We start from the raw sequence: 15,295 nt of genomic DNA, 5'->3' as shown, positions 1-15,295 counted from the left end.
AATACCGCGATGACAGGATGATCGAGAGCCGTAATAATAGACCACGAGACGATTTATCTACCACTTGCCAATGCCATCTTCCATTCGACTCTTATGCCGAACATATGTTTATTTTTTACTATAGGATATTCCTCCTTCCGAAGTTACCCAATTATCAGTAGCATATGTTATGGTTTTTATGATTTCTCTATGTACGAAGTTATGTTCATTTATCAAAACAAGATAAATATACAGGGTGAGTCAGAAATATGGTAAAATATTTTAAGACGTGATTGTAGAGTTAAAAATAAGGAAAAAATGTTACCCAAAGGTGGGTCCGGAAACGCTCCATTAGTGAGTAATGGCTGGCGAAAGATTCTGCTTTGTTTTCAGTTCACCTGGTGAAATTAAGTGATTCTGAAGTGTTTTTTCTTACTTTTTAACTCAAATAAGGTGGATTTATAAGGAAAATTACCTGAAAAAAAACACCAGCAAACTTTTGTGTATGAATGTAGAAATGAGTATCTGATTTTTAACAGCTGGCAATAATTAATAATTTAAACAACAGCTGTTTAAAACATTTTTAAATCATAAATAATCAGCTGGGCATTTATTATTAGATGACATATGTCATCACATTGTTGAACAAATCAACAAACTGTAAAGATACTGTGTGTTTTAAAGTATTTTAAAGAGTTATATTCATCCATTTTATTAGTGATTTTGTGGTGCGTTTCATTTATTAAAAATGGAAGGTAATATTAATGTCTATTCAAACTCTGAATTAGCAGACATGCATTTAATGTATGGTTTGGGACGCTGCAATAGTACTGCAGCAAGACGTCTGTATCAAGAGAACTTTCCTAAGCGCAGGTGTCCAAGCGCAAGATTTTTTGCCACTATTCATCAACGCCTATCTGAAACAGGTTCTTTGAAGTCTTCGGTGCAGATTAATGCAGGCATCGCCCAATCATGTAGGATTGTTAAATTAGAAGAGTTGGTTCTTAATGAAATTTCTGATTATCCTGAAAAGAGCACTAGAGAATTGTCACTACAGTTCAATGTCAGCCAATCTAGTAGGACTGTTAAATTACAAAAGTTGGTTCTTAAAGAAATTTCTGATTATCCTGAAAAGAGCATTAAAGAATTGTCACTAAAGTTCAATGTCAGCCAATCTAGTATTCGGAGAATACTACACGAGTGCCAGTTACACCCATACCACTTCCAGCATGTCCAAACTCTTTTGCCGCAAGACTACGCTCCCCGTGTTGCTTTTTTCAGGGAAAATGTGCTGATCCAAACTTTTTAAATACAATTTTGTTTACCGATAAGGCTCACTTTACAAGAACAGCTATCATTAACTTTCATAACAATCACACTTAGGCAGACAGAAATCCTCATGATATCAAACCTAATCGCCCACAACATCAGTTTTCAGTAAATGTTTGGGCTAGAATCTTAGCAAACCATTTAGTCGTATTCGTGCTTCCTCTAAGGCTTAATAGCGTGGTGTACTTGAACTTTTTAAGAGACGAGCTACCTAACCTGCTTGATGATGTACCTCTGCATTTGCGCCAAAACATGTGGTTCATGTATGACGGGGCACCTGCGGACTTTTCTATGGCTGTTCGTGGACACCTAAATGAGAGTTTTAAAAATCAATGGATAGGCCGAAGTGGACCAGTTTCATGGCCAGCAAGATCACCGGACTTAAATCCTTTGGCCTTTTACCTTTGAGGTCATTTAAAAACACTAGTTTACTCTTCCCCAATAGATACCATTGAAGAACTCCGATTAAACATTTATAAAGGAAAAGAAACCATTAAGCATACACCTGGAGTTTTTTAACGGGTCCGAAACTCGATGAGAAGATGCCTGAACACGTGCATTTTGAACAACGGAGGTCATTTTGAGCATCATATTTAATCTTATAAATGTAACCTTATAAATGTCTATCAATAACTGCAGCATGATATCCCGCGTGTTTGTTACAAAAACTCTTTTTCACCTGATGACGTAAACATGCAATTCTCTAACCTTGCTGAAACGTTAAAAACCTCTGTCTTAAAACATACACCTTTGATTAAAGTCGGATCATCATTCCCACCGTGGTTCAGTCCGGAGTTGAAGAGACTGGTAACTGAAAAGAAACGACTTCACTTACAATATAAGAGAAGTTTGAATGACTGCACATACTATTCTTACTCTCGCACCAGGTCAAATTGTAAACGGCTTTCTCAAGAATGCTTCGAAAATTACATAAACCATGTCCAAAATATCATTCCTTCTAATCCCAACAGGTTCAGGAGCTTCGTTGATGGGTTAAAGAAGAACCATGGAACTCCGTCAGCTCTGGTTTATAATGGCACTTCATCGACCTGTTTGAATGAACAATGCGAAATGTTTGCTGATTTCTTCTCCTCTGTGTTCACGTCTCAACAACAACCTCCTAATAGTTTAGACAGTGTCGACTCTTGCAATGTTATCTCTCATTGTATTTTTAGTGAAGATGAAGTCAGAAAGGAGCTTCTCAATCTCAACGTAAATAAAGGCTCCGGACCTGACATGATACCTCCTGGTGTCCTGAAGTATTGCCACCTCCTTTTATCTGGTCCGCTCCAGGAGCTCTTCAACAAATCAGTATCCAGTGGTGTTTTTCCTGACGTTCTTAAAAAAAGCTATGTTGTACCCATACACAAATCCGGGACAACATCTGAAGTTACCAATTATAGACCTATTGCTGTCCAGTCAGTGATCTCCAAAGTCTTTGAGAGATTGGTGCTTTCTAGAGTGTCTCCCCTACTGCAAAGGTGTATATCTTCCCATCAACATGGGTTTTCGCCTGGAAAATCGGCAGCAACGAACTTAGTAGTCTTCCAGTCCGACATCATCTCATCCTTCTCAAGACGGAAACAGGTTGATGCAATTTTTCTGGACTTCTCCAAGGCTTTTGACAGAGTCAGTCACTTGCATCTGCTTGGCTCTCTGCATATGGCGTCCATGGCCTTCTTTTAGAGTAGTTTTCATCATACCTTCAAAATCGCAAGCTAATGGTGAAATTCTCTTCTTCTTTCTCCAGAGAGTTCGTGGCGATTTCAGGAGTCCCACAGGGTTCACACTTGGGTCCCGTATTATTTAATCTATTCATCAATAATATATCTGACGTTGTTCCTGCCAATCACCTATTGTTTGCTGACGATATTAAACTTTACTCTGAAATCACATCTGAATGCGACTTTGAAATCCTTCAGCGAAGTATAAAGGCTGTTGAGAAATGGTGCTCTGATAATGGCATGTCCTTAAACTCAACGAAATGCTCCGTTATCACCTTTCACAGGATAACATCTCCTCGTTTCCATGATTATCAATTGGGTGGATGTAGTCTCAAAAGAACAAGCGAGATTAGAGACCTAGGTGTGATGTGTGCTGCATCTCTGAGTTCTGAAGATCACGTGAATCACATTTGTAGCAAAGCAAATAGGAACCTCGGCATGATAATCAGGTACTCACGTTTTTTCACGGCTCCTTTGGCGTTAAAGACTCTATATTGTTGCCTTGTTAGGTCTCACTTGGAATATTGCACAGTTGTGTGGTCTCCTAATCAACAATATCTCCAAGACAGACTCCAATCGATTCAGTCTCGTTTCATCCGCTTAGTTGGTTATCGCCTGGGTCATCGTTATGCTGATGTCCCTGTGGACTCTTTGGCAGCTGAACTTGGCCTTCAACCACTTGCTTTGAGGAGAAGAATTTTTGATCTGGTGTTTTTATATAAGTTGGTTAATGGAGATCTCAACTGCCCTCAGTTACTGGAGCGGGTAAGGTTCCACGTTCCTGCCAGTGCAAGATCGAGTGACCTGTTTGCAAGACTGCATTACTCTACAAACTACGAAAGGAACAGCACGATGGTCCGGATCCAGACGCTTGGGAATACCCTACCACTGGAACTAGACATTTTTAACACTGGTGCTGTATCGTTTAAGAGACAGATTAACCAACTGCTCTCCATGGAAGATTAAGAAAGGAAGGCTCCATGTAAAATATGCATTGTTTTTTATGTTCGTATAGTAGTTATTTGTTATTACTATTAATTTATTATTATTATTTTTAGATTTCTTTATTGCTTGTAATCACTTTATTTAACGCTTCTTACTGTTAATACTTATTTTATTTCTATCTTTTTTAATACAGTATATTAACTATTTTGTCCTTAATCGCGGTTTAAAATTTATTGATTCATATCTATTTCTGCTTGCTTGCACTGCTCATTAATACCAAATTGTTCATTTGTTATTTATTTATGTTTCATTGTTCATAAATTATTTATCATTGTTATTTATTATAATGTTTAAAAGTTGTGTTTTTTTTTCTCTTTCGTTTGTTGTTATTCTAGGTTTTGTTTTTTTTTTCTTCATAGTTGATCATTGTTAGTTCTATCGTATTTTATTGCCTTGTTGTCTGTTAGTCATCATGTTATTTTTCATAGTTTATTATTGCTACCTCTTATTGTTTGCTAATTTATTTGGTCTTTTGCATCTTACATGTATTAATTCATCTTAGGTTGTTTTGGATCTATTAACATAAAACAGTACTTTGTTAATATTACTGTTTTGTGTTGCAGCTTATCTATATTAGTCTTTGTAACTTTGTACTATATTTTGTTAAAATGGGTTGTCCGTAAATAAATAAATAAATCTTCCGGTGAGACTTAAAGCGATTGTAGATATGTTTATTGTATTTTTAAATAAAATGTATGTTTGTGTTATTTAAATTTGTGTGTTTGTCAACTAAAAATATGTTTGTTTTTCACCAGCTGTTACCAATCAGATTCTCATTCCTTATTATAAAACAGCAAAAGTTTTCTGTGTAGTGTAATACGTGAGGAGTCAATTTCATAATTTTTCTACACATTTAGTTAACTTTGCTTATTATGGTTGTTTTCAGAATTAAATTCTCTACAATCTGTATTAGTAAAAACAATTTGTTTATTGGTTATTTAACAATGTTATTGTAATATTTTAACATCAAACATTTAAGCAATTTTAAGGCATTTTAACATTTAAGGCAAATTTCATACTTTTTCTCAAAAACTGTTCACACTACAACATCTAGAGTGGTTTTATTTGATTTTTCAGGTGATTTCCCTTATAAATCTACCTTATTTGAGTTAAAAAATAAGAACAAAACACTTCAGAATCACTTAATTTCACCAGGTGAACTGAAAACAAAGCAGAATCTTTCGCCAGCCATTACTCCCTAATGGAGCGTTTCCAGACCTATCTTTATATACATTTTTTTCTTATTATTTGCTATAAAATCACGTCTTAAAATATTTTACCATATTCTTACTCACCCTGTACATTCATCAAATAACTGTATATAAGGTAAATATTTTATTTATGTTTGATCTATAAGTATGTGTTTTTATTTTTTAAGTATATGTCAAAGCTTTACTTTGTCCTTATTAAATTAATGCTAGTTTTATGTAAGTGATATAAAGTTGAATTGTAGAGGGTTCTAACTTACTATTCCTCTTTAATAACGGCAATTTGAAATTAATTTAATTTAAGATCCAGAACCATAAGAAACATAATATTATATTAAGGTATTTCTCAGTAACAAATTGCTTTTCAAAACTTACTTTTTCTAAGTAGCCTAGTTACAATCATAATAATTAAAGTGTAAAGTAAGCTTATATAATAATTCTTAAACGTTGTAAACGCTTGATAGGGTTTTTTAACAATGGGTAAGTGTTAATTTTCCAAGAAGGATTATTGGCACTGGGCCGAAATAAGAGTAGCTCTAGCAACCCATTTCATGCATCACTCTATGAAAGTGCGCGATATCGCAACCACTCACTCCGGTACTGGTGTTGTTTGAGAATGATGGCTTTGTCAGTCTTACAGTTGCCTACCTTAGAGGCCTATCAACAGCATGATGATAATGTGAAACGTGGTCACTACGCTTCAGAGAGAACCTTAAGGTAGGGGTTTAAAGTGCCCGAATTGTAATGACATCATAAACTGCTGTGGTGTTCTCACCAGGTATAGTAAAATATTGTCAAATCCACGGACTGTATGGAGTCATTGGACAGAGACGAGGTTTAAAAGTTTGATTTTTATTACTTGCCCATTTATGCACAGAACATTTTCAAACTATACACAATTAATAAAGTAAGTTTTAAAAATATTCCGTGAAATTAAAGCTCTCTAACAATTGTAGAAACAACATGGTGATATGTTGGAAAATTTACCATTTTGCATCCTGAAAATATTAATTTCTTGAATTACCTGATTTAATTATTGCGTTGCAGTTTTAAAGCACAACTGTTTAATAACTCGTATTTTTAAAACAGCTGTTTCATTGAAGAATATTGCTTGTGCTATAAAATATAACCTAACCTACTCCATTACAGTTTTACTGATATGCAGTTCAAGAAGTGGTTTTTAATATTGAACAAAAAGTGAAGTGTTCAGCGTGAGCTATTGCTTTTGGCAACGTTATAGCACCAATTAGAAAATTTCAGGTTGCCTACCCAGGAGTTAAACCACCTAGCAATCCAACAATAACTAAGTGGAAAAACCTTTTGTTAGAAACAGGAAGTGTCGTAAAAAAGTACTATAGAGGATGAAATGAGGAAAGAGAAGTAGTAGCTAGTATGCGTATCATTGCTCCGCTCTACAGGTAAATCGAAATCACTAAGAAAGATTGAACTTGGAACTTGTGTTCCGTCTTCAGTACAGCGAATAATTAAGAAAAACAAAATTAAATTTTACAAAAGTCACCTAATCAATAATCTTCTTGAAAATGATCCGGACAGGTGAGTGGAATTTTGTTCTCGTATCATTGAGTTCCATGAGGTAGATCCTAATTGGCATACTCAGATTGTTTTTTTCAGACGAGTCCACTTTCTACCACAATGGTGCTCTAAATAGGCATAACTGTAATCATGACAACACCAGTAATCCACACATTCTTGAACAGACTCTACTCAAATAAAAAGGAGTTACTGTTTGGGCAGCTGTTGGGGGTGCTATCTAACGACATTTCAGACAGTACAATGACTGGGAATAGGTATGAACAGGTTTTAAATTAACAAGTCTTGCCTCATATTACGATTCCAGAAATGGATCAAGCAAGCTTCCAACAAGCTATTACTCCTCTTCATTTCGCAAATCCTGTCAAACGATTACTAAATGACAACCTTCATGGCCGTTGGATTGGCAGTGGAAGTGCTTTTTAAGATTGGCCAACCCCAATCCTCATATTTAACAGGGTTTTATTTCTTTCTATGGTGTTACTTCAAGGAACAAGTTTATACTCGTAGCTTTAATAATAATGAGGAATTAAAACAATCAATTGAAGAGGAACTTCTCTGGTTACCGCAGAATTACTTTGTAAGAGCTTACGATTCATTTCATTTGTTAAGTGCTGTTATCTGTGTGTCGGTGTGGATGGATTACAGTTCGAATAATTGTGGACCTTTATTGTAGGTTTTTAATAGGCTGTGTTATGATTTTCTGATTGAAATGCTTTATTTCTCTAGAATACGACAATATATAATTTTATAAAACAAAAAAAAAGTTTTTCTTACTGTTTTAAAAATATATTTTTTCAAAATTTCAAAATTTGTTTCAATTATTGTTAGAGAGTTGAATTTTCACAGAATATTTTTAATGAATTTTGTAGAGTTTGAAAGTGTTATATAAAAGTAATACAAAATCAAACGTTTAAACCTCTTCGTGGGACACCCGGTATATGTGAAAAGGTCTTAACGTAATACACTTCAAATATTTTAAAAACTTCCATCCAATCCAAAGGAAAAATATTCTTTGCACAACTTCTGTTGGCATTTTTATTTGTTCTGGAAGTAAGAGTACTTTATAAAGAGTACAAAAACCTGTAGCTTAATCCGTCTGTCTTCAGACAACTCTGTTATTAGTCTCGACCAGCAGACAACGGGAGCACTATTTATTGTATCATTAGACGTGTCAAAATGTAACAAAACTCACCAAGGTGGTTTGTGTTTAAGAGATAAGTGGCATTGTAACCATCTTGGCCGTGGGTTCATTTATTTGCAAGAAATACAGATCTGCCACATATGCGCCCTCAGGCATCTCTGGCATCATCCTTCACCTTCCAGCAAGTGATACAGGGTGGACTCCAACCTTGTTGTAAGGGGTTGCAGAATATATTGAATACACAACAAGGTGGTCTATGTTTCAGAGATGTGTGGCAGTGTTGATGAAAGACGTATGGAAATACTGGCCGCTATATCTGCGTCTTCAGGCAACTTTGCTGTCAGCCTCCACCTTCCTCCAAGCAGAGAATTGTGGTACTGAGGGATTTCAGATAGGTGAAATTACGTAAAACGTGGAGATTAGCATTACAAATAATCACGGACAAGTTAGAATATGTGTTTAAGTCTCGTCAATGGAGAGGAGTTTGTGTTAAAACGTTCACTGTGGAGATGTAATGTTGGAAGAAAAGTCCCGATATTCCCCTTATAAGCGTTATCTAACAGCAATTTTGTAAATGGATCATATATTCTGTGAACACCCAACGGATCTCTCTCGTAATGTGCTGAATAATGCTAGGTCTGGGAAGTCCAACTGCTTCCGATTAAAAACATAATTTTCAAAGTATGCATAATGTTAAGTGTTACGTGTACGTAATCAGAACATATGAGTTCTAATGTCCTAATTCCTTTTAAGTTGTATTAAAGTACGTGTTCTGGAGCCTTTAAGTTAAATTATTAAATCTACATCTATTTGGGTTGTAATGTTTTCTAAGTATTTTTTTAAACTAACGTGTTGCTCAAATTTTGAACGTTCGCATTACAATCTAAAATGTTAACTATTTTTATCGAAGATACTTTAGAAATTGTTAAATACGTAACTAATTTTATAATTAAAAGTAAGTAAACATTCATATGAAGAGCATTTATTTTAATACTAGTACAAAAGTTTGTATATAAAAGTCAAACAATAGAAAATATATTAGCCTCAATTCTATATACATTCCAACAAGTTCTTCCATAATTTTGTGTGTTTCATAATATGTTATACTTAATTTAACATTTTGGTCGGCGTGTATATGTTGAGAACACTTTTCCTATTTATCATAAATTGGCAGTTTTATTTCCTATGTTCCTAGATAGTTTACATCACATCAATCTGCATCCCTTGTCAGTTCAACTTTGAATAACCACTGCTGTAACATCTCAAAGAACTAATTATAAAGTTATAGAGGGGTTCAAACTACAGGCATTACGGTTATGGTCGTCACAACGTCTAAACTTTGACATTGTACATTTATTAAAGGAGAAGCATTGTCGAACTCAAATAGAACTGTCAGCTAATTTTTATGAATCAATAACTCTATTTTGCTATATATTAGGAAGAGCATCATATAATGAAGATGTCTTTGTATTGTGTGGTTGTAAAACAACCTTTTTTATGTGTTTCTCCAGATCCTATAATTCCCTTCATATACCTCAAAATTGAAGTCAAGTGTGAATATTTTTGTGAAACGTCTTTAGAACAAATTTAAGTTGTTATTTCCTCAAAAACGACCATCTCAGATTCTCAAATGCCTGTGTCAGAAGGAATTGAAAAATACTGAATGAGGCTGGTTTGTATCGTTGGCTTCGTGTTAAATGTTTTAGTATGAATCCAGGTCACCTAGAATACATTAATATTTTTAAACATTAAAATGAGTAAAGAATGAATAAGTTACGTAACAGCAGCCTACATGTAATCACACATAGAGTTTTTGTTGTACGTCAAAGTGGCAATGTAAATGTTAATAGTACATTTACGTTTATCGTCACGAAGTGTACGAGTGAGTATCTTACATTTATGTAACATTTATTTGACTGAAATTGTTATTTGACTCTACTTAATTAGAAGGCTCATTACACATTTATTTCGACAATACAATTGCAGCTTAAATTATCTTATTGCATCATTGTAAAGATATCACTAATATGGTCGGTCTAAGTCAAGTATAAATAAAAATTAAAAAAATATATGTATCTGAAGCTGTTTACATCAGTGACACGAATTTCATATGAGACCATGGCATTCAACACATTTTTTGATGAGACACAAGAAAACGAATCTTTTCTTCCTACAAAATGAACTTTTGGATGTGTATATCAATTAAATTCGGAAGAACCATCATTAATTGTATGAAGAATAGCCGAAAATGCAACATTATTACAATAATGGCTGATTGATTCAATGATACTAAAACGGTCCAGCATGTGGTGAGATCGAACTTGGTCTCTCTCTGAAATATTGTACAGGTACATATGTAAGTGCTTTGCAACTTGGCTACAGGAGCTTGCTCTAGATTGCGGCATGCCAGTCAGGATCATGGAGCGTAGGCGTGTGCACTACAATCTCTGGCCAGCAAGTTAGCTCGTACTATTATTAGGAAATACTTTTGCACTAGCTTCACTTTTGATTGTGTTCCGAATAAAAAAAACAATATAAATAAATGAATTTATTTAATAATGATAACTTAAGTGCCTTTGATTGAATTTAACGATCTAAAGTTTATTACATTTTAAACCAAGGTATTAATAACTCATAATGGCGCATACTAATATATCGTTAAAATATAATACTAAATTGATTTTACATGTTAGCGAGTATATATATATATTAATAAAACTTGGATTGGAGAATTTATTACAGCAGAAAATGTAATCCCTATATTCATGACTTCAGAAGCTAAATACATTTTGTGATATATTTCCTCTTTAACATTTTCTATAAGTCATAATTAAGGCCATTATATTCGTTTTATTTGTGATGTAAGAAGTTTGAGGTTATGCCCGGTGACTTAAATGATTATGCATACAGGCAAACATACTATTCTCCTTCTAGTGTTGATGGTTGGCTGACACACATGACACAGTTATAAATGTGAACAACCAATTTCATCATTCATTTACTCTAAATTATTGACCAAACAAATGAAACGTAAATAACATATCTCTATCTAAGAACTTCTTATATGAGATCATTGATATATATATATATATATATATATATATATATATATATATATATATATATATATATATATATATATATATAGAGCAATTGTCTCCTCACATATCACGTTTATCATAAATAACTTGATTTACGTACACAGAATGTGGTTACGTACTAAATTACGTAATTTAATTACTTCTTGTTATTTTACGAAGCGTGTCTGTGAGATTTTTACAAGAAGGGTTGTAATTCATGTTTAAGTGTACACGGTGTTTTGTTTCGTACTTCTACTTATCGCCTAACCGAGACTTAAGCAGTGTTTAGGTGTATATATTTTGCTAACAAAACTTCAGGAAACACCTGATTGTAAATGAATTCTGTTTATTAGTTCATCATTAATAGAGTATTTTTTTTACAAATAAGAAAGCTTTACAATCACCAGTTTCTGTTGTAGTCTATTGTAGTATAACACAACGCCATGTTATAAAGACAGTATATTGCAATGAGATATTTTTGTCTTTTTAAATAAACATACTTATAAATATTCTTCACAATCATTATCGATAGTTTAGCTGTCGTTAATTTTATTGAATTTTATCTTAATTGAATTTAAACATGATGGAATTCCCAGACTCAGATTTAAGATAAAACATGTTATTCATTAAGTTTGAAGAAAAAAAATCCACATGAATAAACTAGCGCTACATTATATAGTAGTATAACTATTAAGGTAATGACTGATAAAGTCAGATAACGCTTGTACTCATGAAGATCGCAGATGAAGCCCCAGAAGACTAAGCTAGTATTACATTGTAAAGTCTTATACTCATTAAACTAATGAGTGAATGACTGACTTGCTAATTTACTTACTGGTATTATTAATCTTGATACGAAAGAGAAGTGTTGTATTTATTTTGTACTCATTACGTTAATTTCACTTAAAACATCCGAACAAAGACATTCATATTTAATTCTTTACTTCATAACTAAATTGCACATAGGAGCGATGATAGTTTACTATCATATTTAAAACATAAATTCGACTGAATGAGTTGATACCGAAACTGTTTTCATACTGAATTTTATATTGTTTTACATATGCTTGCATAGAATATTCGTGACATTACAGTACTCGTGAATATTCTTGAAGGGTGAGTAACCCTTGGAGCTAAAACATTACTACGTTTTTAAAATTATTTTCCTAATTTTTTAACGTACGGAAAATGCCACACCACACCACACCACACTACAATATTACATTGTAAAAACACAAGCCTGCTAAACATTTAATGCCTTTTCAGTCTATGTAGGTACGGAATCAAAGTTAACACACCATCAAGAAAATGCAATGATCTAGATTAATGATCTTGTTGATTAGGAACTATAAAACCTTTAAATTTGATTGTAATAATGAACCTATTATAATTGTAATTGTAGTTAATAGTAAATGTTATTTACTTATATCAATCAAGAAAAAAAAATATTTATAAATGTAAAATCCATAAACTAAAATATAAGTCTAATAATGTGATGTAAGAAAGACAAAAATAATGTTAATATGAAAAATTAATATAAAAATTGTTTTTGATATAGCTTCAAGTCTAACTACAGTGAGAAAGTAAAGTACTGTTATTATTTCTTTATTGAATGGAGTAGTGCACATGCAAACTATATTTGAAACTATAAAAATTAATTTCACTGACAGAATGGGCCAGTTACCAAACTTGACCTCCTGGTTTCCTATGCTTGTAACGTATAATTTGAGGTAATTTTCCTTAACGTTAACAGCTATGGCTAATTTTATACAATCCTTTCACAGTGTAATATTTTAATGACGTTAACTTAGCATTAAGCAGTAATGCTTTTGATCTATGAAAAATTAGTGCAATACAACAATGTACTCTTAAGTCAGTTATAAAAAACTAATTGTGAGATTCTGAATGTTAATAGTGATATAAAATAAAAACAAAGTTTAAATGGTTGGTACTAGTAGTATTCATGAAAGTATAGAGAACATTTTAACGTGTATTCTTGATCCTTGTACACAATAACGCCTAATGTAATCTTCGTTGTGTGAGTATGCATATGTGTTCGGCATACAACTGACAATGAGAACTTATTTTGCAAAGTTTCCTAACCTAATAAATATTAAATAATTAATTATTTTGTCAAAGGCAAAACTTTTTATGTTTCTTAATTACAAATAAACGATAGAAAAATTGATAATAATTTAGAATTGTATTGTCATTAGTATCACAGTATTACAAGTTCAAATACGCTAGAGTAAAAATAATGTGGGCCGTTAAATATTCAGGCGTAATTGTTAATAATAATTTAAAATGGATTTATCACATCAATCACCTGATAAAATGAATGTGGCAATTACAAGACCAAATGAATATGGCAATTACCGGATCAATTAATATGGCAATTACCGGATCAATTAATAATAAATATTTCATGTTCTGATTTTTATAACAAATTTATAATGTTTTTAGTACTTGACACATCTATTAGTTGCATTTTTTAAAAAGTGGTACGGTTATCCATTATGTAGTGGTTTTTTATGGGTGGGTATATATTCCACCCTTTAAAATCTGTCGTTACATGTTACAGAAGTACTCTACTAACAGTAAGTAATGTGCTAACTTAGAAATGTGTTGAGACAACAAAATGTCTTTAACATTCCACGGATTACACTGTTTTAAAAAACCCATATTTACACTTAGATACTTTTTCAATATTTAGACGTGCGGAAAAGAAGTTTTCCTAAACGATTTTTTGTGTAAAACGTGTGAATATTGTATTAAAGTGTGGTACTTACACCTAAACAAATATACTGATACTGAAAAGATTCATGGCTATAATCATTTATATACATTACCTGTATGTATACATTATTTATTTTGATGGCAATAAAATCGAAAACAAAAAATAAAATTTTAATAACTAAAAATTAAAATGTTAACTATTGGAATTCGTTGTGTTTGTCTTAATGTATCAAGTGTATATAATACCCCAACATTTATCTTTGTTAGTATTGATTTGTTTTTAACTCAGTGTGATAAACTACGGAAGTATTTTCTGTCGGTTATCATTCCTGAAGTGGTTAAAGAGAAACTCCGTGTTCACATACCTGTTAAATATCTAGACAAGACATTAAAGTATAATCTAATGTAAATAATGGAAAATAAAAGAAGGAGAAGAATTTAAAGGATAGAGGAGGAAGATGGTTTTTTATCCTTATCTGCACACTTTCAATCTCCAGCCCTCTGTGTTCGTTGTGAGAGAGTACTCGGCTTATTGTCGCCCCAGTTTTGTATCCGAGACGAAGCCAGTTAAGTTTCCTCAGTAAACTATGTGTGCATATGGATTAAAGTCAATCTGTAAAATGTTGTTTATCGAGCTTGTTTGTAACTGAGGAGTACAGAATATTACTAATGTATATTATAGGAATTTATCATCTCCCTTTATGTTTAAATTAATCTTTTATGTATGTCTTAATTTATCTTTTATTCTTTAAGTGAATTTTGAGAAAAAGAAAAGAATTTGGCAAAATTATTTATTAACCTCAGTATAAACTCTAAAGGTAACTACTGGACCATCAACATATAGCTATTATCAGGGACACATATTTCAATACTGATCACTAAAAAACAATATTTAAGTTAAAAATATGAGTGTGTTTCATTGATTTATCACTTTTCGTCATAACAAAGAAAGCAAGAGTGTATCAACAGTATTTAGCTGATTTATAAAAACTTTTATATGCATTTAAAATGAGAATATGTTACTAACTCAAGGGCTAAAACAATATTTTACTCTACAAGACGCATTTAGATAATTTTTCTGCACTTTATTTTTGCACCCACTCTATGCATAAACAGACTATAAGCATGTGAATATTTATAACACCTGCATACATACCACATTTACTTTGAATGTAATATCAAATTCGTGCACGTTCCAGAGGTTAAAGAGATCGATCATATGTGACGTAACTTACACGTCAGGAAGCAGTTTCCTCATGAATGAGCGTTTGATAAACGTCAGAAAACGCATCAAAATTCATGGAATATCTGAATATATATATATGGATATCGCATAAACTCTTATAGTATAAGTAATGTATGAAACAATATGAGACGCCTATTTCACACATATTGCTTCTTTAAATTAACATGAAATAAAGAACAACAGCTGGTAATTAAATGACTCTGTATCCTTAGTTAAATGGAAATATTTTTAGTTGTGGGTTTATATGTTTTTGAATAAAAGTATATTCGTGGAATATCTAGTTTTGAAAGGCA

Source organism: Homalodisca vitripennis, chromosome X (assembly GCF_021130785.1).
Source record: "Homalodisca vitripennis isolate AUS2020 chromosome X, UT_GWSS_2.1, whole genome shotgun sequence".
Taxonomy (NCBI): Eukaryota; Metazoa; Arthropoda; class Insecta; order Hemiptera; family Cicadellidae; genus Homalodisca; species Homalodisca vitripennis.
Note: the sequence above shows the minus strand (reverse complement) of the source record.